This window comes from Anomaloglossus baeobatrachus, unplaced genomic scaffold, assembly GCF_048569485.1.
Source record: "Anomaloglossus baeobatrachus isolate aAnoBae1 unplaced genomic scaffold, aAnoBae1.hap1 Scaffold_67, whole genome shotgun sequence".
Lineage (NCBI taxonomy): Eukaryota > Metazoa > Chordata > Amphibia > Anura > Aromobatidae > Anomaloglossus > Anomaloglossus baeobatrachus.
This window is the reverse complement of record NW_027445041.1, coordinates 393,719-404,129: the sequence shown is the minus strand read 5'-3', so window position 1 is coordinate 404,129 and position 10,411 is coordinate 393,719. Positions and strand designations below refer to the sequence as shown.

The window sequence follows — 10,411 nt, the reverse complement described above, 5'->3', positions numbered from 1 at the left end:
CGCCTGTCTGCACATTTTCGAAAGTCACCTACTGCTTCAGCCGGCCTTGCCGGCTTTCAGCGCAGTTTGCATCTTCCGGCTCACAGACTGGTGTGTGATGTCCCCACGCGTTGGAATTCAACTCTGCACATGTTGGTCAGGATATGTGAGCAGAAGAGGGCAGTTGTTGAGTACCTGCATCACCTAAGCCGTCGGGAAATGGGTCAAACTCCACACATAACACCTGAGGAGTGGAGATGGATGTCCGACCTATGTACCATCCTCCAAAACTTTGAGGACTCCACCAAGATGGTGAGTGGTGATGACGCCATTATTAGCGTCACCATACCGCTACTCTGCCTTCTAAAACGGTCTCTGCTCAAAACCAAACATGATGCATTGCAGGCGGAGCGCGATGAGTTGCAGCAAGAAACAGTAGTGGGTGTGGGTGATAACACACAGCCCAGCCTCGTCTCATCACAACGTGCAGTGGAGGACTATGACGAGGAGGAGGATGAAGACATGGAGCAAATCTCCGGCCAAATTGAGGATATGACATGCACACCAGTCATATCCTCGGTTCAGCGTGGCTGGCCAGAGGACAGGGTAGATGAGGAGGAGGAGGAGGAGGAGGAGGAGGACAGCATGTTCAGTCAACGTGTTGGTCAGGCTACTGAAGTCCTGGCTGTTAAGAGTCTGGCGCACATGGCTGACTTTATGGTAAGCTGCCTGTCTCGTGACCCTCGCGTTAAGAACATCTTGGCCGACAATCATTACTGGTTGGTAACACTGTTAGACCCACGCTACAAGGAGAACTTTATGTCTCTTATTCCCGAGGCGGAGAGGTCAACCAAAATGCAGCAGTTCCGGAAGGCCATAGTCACGGAAGTAGGCAAAGCATTCCCCTCACAAAACGCTAGCGGCATAGGTCAGGAATCAGTGGACAACCAAGGCGTACAGCCGAGAGAGGCACAAGTCCAATCCGCCAGAGGTAGGGGAACAGTCTTTAAGATGTGGGACAGTTTTCTCAGCCCCTCACGTACCACAGCCCCTGAGGTGCGGGGTAGTGCCACAAGAAATCCTAAGTTTGCCCAGATGCTCAAGGAGTACCTTGCAGATCGAACAACTGTACTCCGACATTCCTCTGTGCCTTACAATTATTGGGTATCCAAGGTGGACACGTGGCATGAATTGGCTCTCTACGCCTTGGAAGTCCTGGCCTGCCCTGCCGCTAGCGTTTTGTCAGAGCGTGTTTTTAGTGCCGCAGGTGGAATCATTACAGATAAACGCACCCGCCTGTCAACTGAAAATGCTGACAGGCTGACTCTGATCAAGATGAACAAGGGTTGGATTGGGCCAGACTTCACCACACCACCAGCAAATGAGAGCGGAATTTAAAGTTTGTAACGGGAATTTGCCATGTACCTCCAGTCACCCATGGGTACACACTTCTGGACTTTGGATAATCGCTGGACTGCTCCTCCTTCTCCTCATGCGCCACCATGATGACCGTTACAAGAGTTAGGCCTTTGTTTCAGGTATACCCCCAGTGGTAAATTTTTTCGCCCATTCTTTGCAGAATGGACATTACAACGACAGGAGACCCGCTCCTTTGCAATGGGAACAATGTTTTGAGGCCCTCATGCACGTCTCTATGCAGGGACAACGTGGAGCCTCCCAATTTTTGGCTGCCCTGCCAAAGGGCTATACTATAATACACCCACTTCCTGACAATGGACACTTAATGTTTTGAGGCCCTCATGCACGTCTCTATCCAGGGACAACGTGGAGCCTCCCAATTTTTGGCTGCCCTGCCAAAGGGCTATACTACAAAAGACCCACTTCCTGACAATGGACACTTAATGTTTTGAGGCCCTCATGCACGTCTCTATCCAGGGACAACGTGGAGCCTCCCAATTTTTGGCTGCCCTGCCTAAGGGCTATACTATAATACACCCACTTCCTGACAATGGACACTTAATGTTTTGAGGCCCTCATGCACGTCTCTATCCAGGGACAACGTGGAGCCTCCCAATTTTTGGCTGCCCTGCCAAAGGGCTATACTACAAAAGACCCACTTCCTGACAATGGACACTTAATGTTTTGAGGCCCTCATGCACGTCTCTATCCAGGGACAACGTGGAGTCTCCCAATTTTTGGCTGCCCTGCCTAAGGGCTATACTATAATACACCCACTTCCTGACAATGGACACTTAATGTTTTGAGGCCCTCATGCACGTCTCTATCCAGGGACAACGTGGAGCCTCCCAATTTTTGGCTGCCCTGCCAAAGGGCTATACTATAATACACCCACTTCCTGACAATGGACACTTAATGTTTTGAGGCCCTCATGCACGTCTCTATCCAGGGACAACGTGGAGCCTCCCAATTTTTGGCTGCCCTGCCAAAGGGCTATACTACAAAAGACCCACTTCCTTCCAATGGGCACTTCAGGTTTACAGGCCCTCATGCACGTCTCTATCCAGGGACAACGTGGAGCCTCCCAATTTTTGGCTGCCCTGCCTAAGGGCTATACTATAATACACCCACTTCCTGACAATGGACACTTAATGTTTTGAGGCCCTCATGCATGTCTCTATCCAGGGACAACGTGGAGCCTCCCAATTTTTGGCTGCCCTGCCAAAGGGCTATACTACAAAAGACCCACTTCCTTCCAATGGGCACTTCAGGTTTACAGGCCCTCATGCACGTCTCTATCCAGGGACAACGTGGAGCCTCCCAATTTTTGGCTGCCCTGCCAAAGGGCTATACTACAAAAGACCCACTTCCTTCCAATGGGCACTTCAGGTTTACAGGCCCTCATGCACGTCTCTATCCAGGGACAACGTGGAGCCTCCCAATTTTTGGCTGCCCTGCCTAAGGGCTATACTATAATACACCCACTTCCTGACACTGGACACTTAATGTTTTGAGGCCCTCATGCACGTCTCTATCCAGGGACAACGTGGAGCCTCCCAATTTTTGGCTGCCCTGCCTAAGGGCTATACTACAATAGACCCACTTCCTTACAATGGGCACTTCAGGTTTACAGGCCATCATGCACGTCTGTATGCAGGGGCATTGGTGAACCTCACAATTTTGGACTGCCCTGGCAAAGGAAAATACTACAAAGACTCAGTTCCTCAAAATGGGCACATTAGACTCAGAGGCCTTTATGTACGTCTCTTCTCAGGGACATCGGAGTGCCACACAATGTTTTACGTAAAATCTTTCATGTATTGATCTCAAAAAGTAACATACATTAGCTCTATCTCACTATTGGGTATGTGCCCTTAACATTTCCGCTATGAAAAATCATTTTGGTGTCATTTTGGAAGGTTTTCTGGTGAGTCCGTAAAAATGGCGTAAAACGCGGACAAAATTATTCACAGCTGTGACTTTTGAGTGATAAATGCTTCAAGGGGTCTTCCCCATGCTGTTGCCATGTCATTTGAGCACTCATCGGAGACTTTTGTGCCATTTTTAGGGTTTCTACATGCTGCCGGTGGTCATTTCACAAAAATACTCGGGTCTCCCATAGGATAACATTGGGCTCGGTGCTCGGGCCGAGTACACGAGTATCTTGGGAGGCTCAGCCCGAGCTTCGAGCACCCGAGCTTTTTAGTACTCGCTCATCACTACTAATAAACCTAAAAAATAAAAATAAATTGAATAAAAATCATGAATGTTGTGTTATAACAGGAAATTCGGTGTAAGAATGAATATCCGGGATGAGAGTTCAGCGAATGAGTTATAGAAATTGTTACAAAAAGGAGTGTGTACGGTTTATGCGTAAATTTTCAGAATGCGTACATGAAAATTATATGTATGTGAGAATGTCCCCCATGCTTTGTAAAAAGTTATTTATGAAAATGTAAATAAAATATATAAAAATGCCTAATTATTTATAATTTATGAGAAAGATATATATGTATGGAAGAATGTTATAAGGTGTCCAAGAACCATAAAGAAAAAGGGTGCATATATAATGTTAGAGGTCTAGAGTTCCACCAGGCTATATCACCCCTAAAGAAATAGAAAGAAGACCTTACTACCTGTGTACCCCAAAAAAAGCTATATTTCTTAGCCAGGATTATGGTGGAGATATGCACAAGTGAAATAAGAATATAAAGTAATACAATAAGATTATAAAACCAATATGTGTGCATTCATGCACCACCCGGTACGCTACCCTTGCCAAATTGCTCACTCTAGATCCCCACACGATCCATGAAGCCGTTCCCCCGGTCACACCGCCTGCTGCCGGTTCCCACTCATCCCTGGGGGAGTTAGGCGAGTGGTATCGAGAGCTACATGTCGGCACTGATGATACCCCCATACACCACAAGGAAGGGGTATACCGGGTGGTACAGGAGTATGAGCGGGTTTTTAGCAAGCACCCTCTAGATTTTGGGCAGAATAAAGGGGTTCAACACCACATCCCTACCGGTACACACTCCCCTATTAAAGAGAGATACAGGCCTATTCCCCCTGCGCACTACCAATGCTCCAAAGACATGTTGAGGAACATGAAGGAGGCAGGGGTTATTAGGGACAGCTGTAGTCCCTGGGCCGCTCCGTTGGTGCTGGTTAAGAAGAAGGATGGCACCATGCGGATGTGTGTGGATTACCGGAAGATTAACCAGATAACGCATAAGGATGCTTACCCTCTGCCCCGCATCAAAGAGTCCCTGGCCTCGCTGAGAACCGCTAACTACTTCTCCACCCTTGACCTCACCAGCGGGTACTGGCAGGTGGCCGTGGCACTGGAAGACCGAGAGAAGACTGCCTATGGGACCGTTTTGCTGTACTTGGATGATGTGATTGTGTACTCACAGACGTATGAAGCCCACCTGGAGCACCTAGCCGAGGTGTTCGCGTCCCTTGCCAAGTATGGGATGAAGTTGAAGCCCTCAAAGTGTCATCTGCTGAAACCCAGAGTGCAGTACCTAGGACATGTGGTTGGTGCGGAAGGTGTCGCCCCCAACCCCGAGAAGATCACCGCCATCCAAGACTGGCCGAGACCGACCACAGTGAGGGAAGTGAGGCAGTTTCTGGGCCTGGTGGGATATTACCGTCGCTTCATTAAGGGGTACACAAAGATGGCTGCCCCCATGCAAGACCTCCTCGTAGGACAGACCAAGGGTGGTAGATCCCTAGTAGCCCCATTGGTGTGGGAAGAAAAGCATGAGGAATCCTTCCGCCAGCTGAGAACAGCCCTGACCGGAGAGGAAATCCTAGCGTACCCTGACTACAGCCGCCCATTCATCCTCTACACCGACGCCAGCAATGTGGGCTTGGGGGCTGTTCTATCCCAGGTCCAAGACAGAAGGGAAAAGGTAATAGCTTATGCTAGCCGAAAACTCCGACCGACTGAGAGGAACCCTGAGAACTACATCTCCTTCAAGCTTGAGCTCTTGGCACTGGTGTGGGCTATCACCGAGCGGTTCCGCCATTACCTGGCAGCAGCCAAGTTCACCGCGTACACAGACAATAACCTGCTGACCCATCTAGATACGGCCAAGCTGGGCGCGTTGGAGCAGCGGTGGGTGACCAGGTTAGCCAACTACGATTTCACCATCAAGTACCGGGCCGGCCGTACCAACGTCAATGCCAATGCACTCTCCCGGATGCCCCACCTGTCGGAAGAGGGGCCAGAGGATGATGACCTCGAAGAGATCGAGTTGCCTGCATTTCACCGGCCATTCACTGAGAAGGTGCACGTCTACCAACAACGGGTGAACCTGGATCCGCTGCCCCGACAGGACTGGCAGGAAGCTCAGGACCAGGCACCTGCTGTCCGCCTGGTCAAGACTCTAGTGGAACAGGGTTCTGCTGGGATAGACCCTGCTGCCCCTGCCGAAGCCCAACGTCTGTGGCAAGAACGGACCCGGCTATACCTACACCAGGGGAAGTTGTATCGCGAGCTGATTAATCCAAAGACTCACGAGAAGATCCGCCAGCTGGTGATTCCCCAGGCTAACGTGCCCACCGTCCTGCAAGCATACCATGATGGTGCAGTGCACTTCGGGTGGAAGAAGCTAGAGATGTTGTTAAGAGAGCGGTTCTATTGGAGTGGAATGCGGGAATCTGTGGAGGCCTGGTGCCGAGAATGTGGCCCTTGCGCATTGAGAAGGAAGGACGAGGCCAGCCAGAAGGCACCCCTACACCCGATCATTACACACCAACCGCTGGAGCTGGTTGCCCTTAACCATGTAAAGCTCACCCCCAGCCGAAGTGGGTACACCTACGCTCTGACCATCGTAGACCACTACTCGAGGTTCCTGGTGGTTGTCCCAGTTAAGAACTTAACCGGCCGCACCGCTGCTAAGGCTTTCCAGGCTTATTTCTGTTGACCGCATTGGTACCCGGAGAGGGTGCTTACCGACCAGGGTCCGGCCTTTGAAGCAGAGGTATTCCAGGAATTCTGCCAGTTGTACGGCTGCAAGAAAATCCGGACCACGCCTTACCACGCCCAAACCAATGGCATTTGTGAAAAGATGAACCACTTGGTCCTGGGCCTCCTCAAGACGTTACCACTGGAAGAGCGGAACCTGTGGCTGGAGAAGCTACCTGACCTGGTCGATATGTACAACAACATCCCTTCCAGCTCTACGAAATGCACTCCAGCATACCTGATGAGAGCTCGTCCCGGCCGGCTACCAGTGGATCTGGAAATGGGCTTGGAAGCTTCAGAAGCACTCCTGTCGACAGCTGAATGGGACACTCGGCGGAGGACACAGTACCGACAGGTCCAGGAGTATGTTGAAAAGAACTTGTGCCAGAGTCGGGGACAACAGGAGCAGTGCTTCAACAAGAAGGCGCCTGCCGGTTCCTTCCAACCTGGGGATGTAGTGCTGAAGCGGAAAAGAAGGGCCCACAAGCTGGATGATCAATGGGAAAAAACCCCGTATGTAGTCCAGCCCACAGGATGGGAGAATGGGAAGGCCTACCAGATCAGCCGTGACCAGGGGGGGACTTTGGCCACGGTTTCCCGAGACCACCTGAAGAAGTGCCCACCAGCATTGAGAGTAGCGGATGAGGCTCCAGTTCCCAGTCCAGTGGAGAAGGAAAAAGAGGTAATCCACACCATGATGGGTGATTTTCCAGCAGACTGGCCTACACAGAACGGTGCGGTGATCCTTCCAGTGATACTGTTCCCACAACCCGTGGATGAAGAAATGATGGAAACGGTTAACCGCGAGCCAGTGCCCAGGGATGTACCTGTACCCAGCTCCCCTACGCCTCCGCCTGCCCCACATGATAGCAGGGAGGAGGAACTGACTGTTCCCTCTGCCCCACTGCCTGTCACCACTGACACCGGACCCCGAAGGTCCACTCGCCCCAACCTAGGTAGACCCCCACTTAGGTACAGGGAAACTACTCTTTAAAAGGGGGGGGGCTTTATGTGTTGAGTGTACCAGTTTGAAAGTTTTAAATGATAAGTAAAGATGATCAACCAAAGAAGTTTACCTGATTGAACCGTGATTAAACCGGCCGTTGCCGGCAACTGTTGTCCCCGTAGGGACTGTGCAACCATTGCGTAAGGAACTGCTTACGGACAAGCCCGAGAACTTGCAGGGCAACCACAAACTTAGTGCAATGTAAATAAAAATGTTTGTTGGCTTGACACCGTTACCGCCTCCGGAGAGGCTGATTTGGGAGGATGGGCCTGGAGGAAAGGGATGGCCTAGGCCCGCCACTACCGTAACCGGTGGCGATCCTCCGGGGGTTCAGGGGTCCCCTTGGACGTGGGCCCCCTGAAAGAGACAGAACCCGCTCGGGCAACTTGGTGCTGGACTGGGGTCAAGGGGTGCTGCCCGCTTCTTAGGGGCAGCATCAGGGCCAGGTTGTTTGGGTGGGAGAAGAGCGGAAGCTGTACCGTTGTAAAATGTTTATGATGCTTTTACATGTTTTACCGTTTTATTCTTTTTCAGTTGTGAAAATAAAACCGGTGATGGACGGGCAGCCCGCGGACGGTCTGCATTTTACTATAGGGGAATGTGGCGCCCTGGACAAGCCAGGTCGTCACAGGTACTACACCAACACACTCTACACTCCGGCTAGGCACACCGAAGCTAAACACAAATCCTAGTTGCCTTCCTCCAGGGGCTGATGTCCACACCAGGGGGTGGGCCAGGCGGTTGATCCCACCCACCGAGGAGTTCACAGTCCTGGAGGCGGGAAAAGGAGTCAGATTAGAGATCAGTTTTGGAGTTAGAGAAGTGAAGAGGAGAGGAGACTGACCGTGTCCGGGTGTGTGGCCCGGGCACTCAGCAAGGTTGGCAGACGGTGGTGACCTTCTGCAGGAGAGGCTGATTGGAGTGAACCGTACGGATCGGGGATGGGCGGTGGCCCGCCGGTACCAGATCGGGGAGTGAAGAGAAGCCAGCACCATCCGGCAGGGCCTACGGACCCCGACCAGGCTAGGAGTCACCGTAAAACCGGTCAAATCCGTTAGCGACAGGAACCTCCAGGGTTTCCCAGCAGTCAAGACCCGATTGAAGGCAACAGCTCACACCGTAGAGGGAAGCACAGTCACCGCCAAGGCTACAGTTCCCAGGGCCAGAGCCTGCGGGCAAAAGGGGCTCCCTCAGCATCCATCCAAGCTGGGGAGCGGGTTACCGGTGGGAAGCCCGCTAGATTTTGGGGGAATAAAAGGGGTCCAACACCACATCCCCACAGGTGCACACCCACCCATCAAAGAGAGCTATAAGCCAATACCACCTTCACATTGCCAGTGTACCAAGGACATGTTGAGCAACATGAAGGCGGCTGGGGTTATCCGTGACAGTTGTAGCCTTTGGGCAGCTCTGTTGATCCTGTTAAAAAAGAAGGACGGCACCACTCCCCGTATTGAGGAATCGCTAGCTGCATTGAGAACTGCAAATTATTTTTCTACCCTTGATCTCACTAGTCACTATTGGCAAGTGTCCGTTGCTGAGGCAGACCGGGAGAAGACCGCCTTCGCCACCCCTATGGGTCTCTGCGAGTTCAAAAGCATGCCCTTCGAGCTGTGCAATGCGCCAGGAACCTTCCAGAGGCTGATGGAATGCTGCTTGGGACAAGATTTTAGGGTGTATAAAAAGGGAGATTAGATCCCGTGATCCCAACGTATTGTTACACCTCTATAAATCACTTGTAAGGCTACATCTGGAATATGGGAACCAGTTTTGGGCTCCACATTTTAAAAAGGACATTCAGAAGTTAGAGTCAGTTCAAAGGTGGGCAACTAGACTACTACAAGGAATGGAAGGCCTCCCATATGATGACAAGTTGAAAAAGTTATTAAGTGATTATTGGCTGCAATGGGGCTTTCTGGCTGGTGCCAGCCTCTTTTCTTAGCACACAGGAACCACAATCCCTACACCATGCTTCAATGGATTCTCTCATCCCAGCCCAGTAAAACTACATATTTTACACAGTCATAAGCAGCCAAAAGGGATCTATTCTATTCAATTGCAAATGATCTAGATAAGACTGAGAATAAGATACTGCACGGGACATAGCAGAGTTGGTCAAGTTGAGTGGAGATGAGTTTGCTATTTGGCACAGCTTTTTGCATCAATAAAGCAAGTAAAAGGTGTGAAAGATAAAAAAAAGGGTGAAAGTGTGAAAAGTGAATTGGCCAAATTGAGGTACATATAAAGTTTTTGCTTTCTTTCAATTCACTAATGGGGCTCATTTGAATCAGGTGAATTGAGTTCTGCTTTTGGAAACTGGGTTAAGAAGGGGTGCACCGGTCCTGGAGGTACTGCAATACCAGGTCAATGCGTGGAGTGGACAGAGCAAGATTTTTTCCATCTCCTTGTTCTAAAAATCCATTTAATATATGGTCCCCAGAGAGGGGACGTATCAGATATTAAACTGATAAGAACAGATTTAATTTTTTTTTTTTTCTGTTTATCAGTAGGACTTCAAAATAACAAAGGTGATCGCCTCCCGTTGCCTGGGAACCGTCCAGGCACAAGAGGGCTATGTGTCACCAGAAGGCGCACACACTTCCTCAAGGCCGGCAGACGTGCAATCCCAGGCACCTTCCAGTACCGACCAAGGTAGCGTCCTCCGAAACTACACTTGATCTTAGCCAAAAGGCCGAGAAGCTATAACCCGAATTGGTTACGGCCTTGAGTGGCACCCTGGCCTATACCGGACACATCTTAGGGAGAGGGAGACAAACCCACGCCTACAGAAGACATTTTGTCACCCAAGCCAACCCTTGAAAAGGCTGTTTTGCAGAGCAAAAACAAGAAGAATGGTGCTTTTTGCAGCCGCCGCCCACTGCAATGAATCTGAATAACTCCTCCTTTTGGACACAAGCACCTCCCCTCCCCCTTGCAGTCTTTCCAATTCATGATACAAAAAGACGGACGGACAGGACAGGACAGGACAGGCTGCCTGACTTTCCGTCACTGCCACCCTTTGCCATCCT

At 50.7% G+C, this 10,411-nt stretch overlaps 1 pseudogene; it reads right to left on the bottom strand.

Moving 5' to 3' along the window:
- Positions 1-9,708: 9,708 nt before the first annotated feature.
- On the bottom strand, positions 9,709-9,915 carry LOC142286628 (U2 spliceosomal RNA; annotated as a pseudogene).
- Between the last annotated feature and the right edge of the window lie 496 nt (positions 9,916-10,411).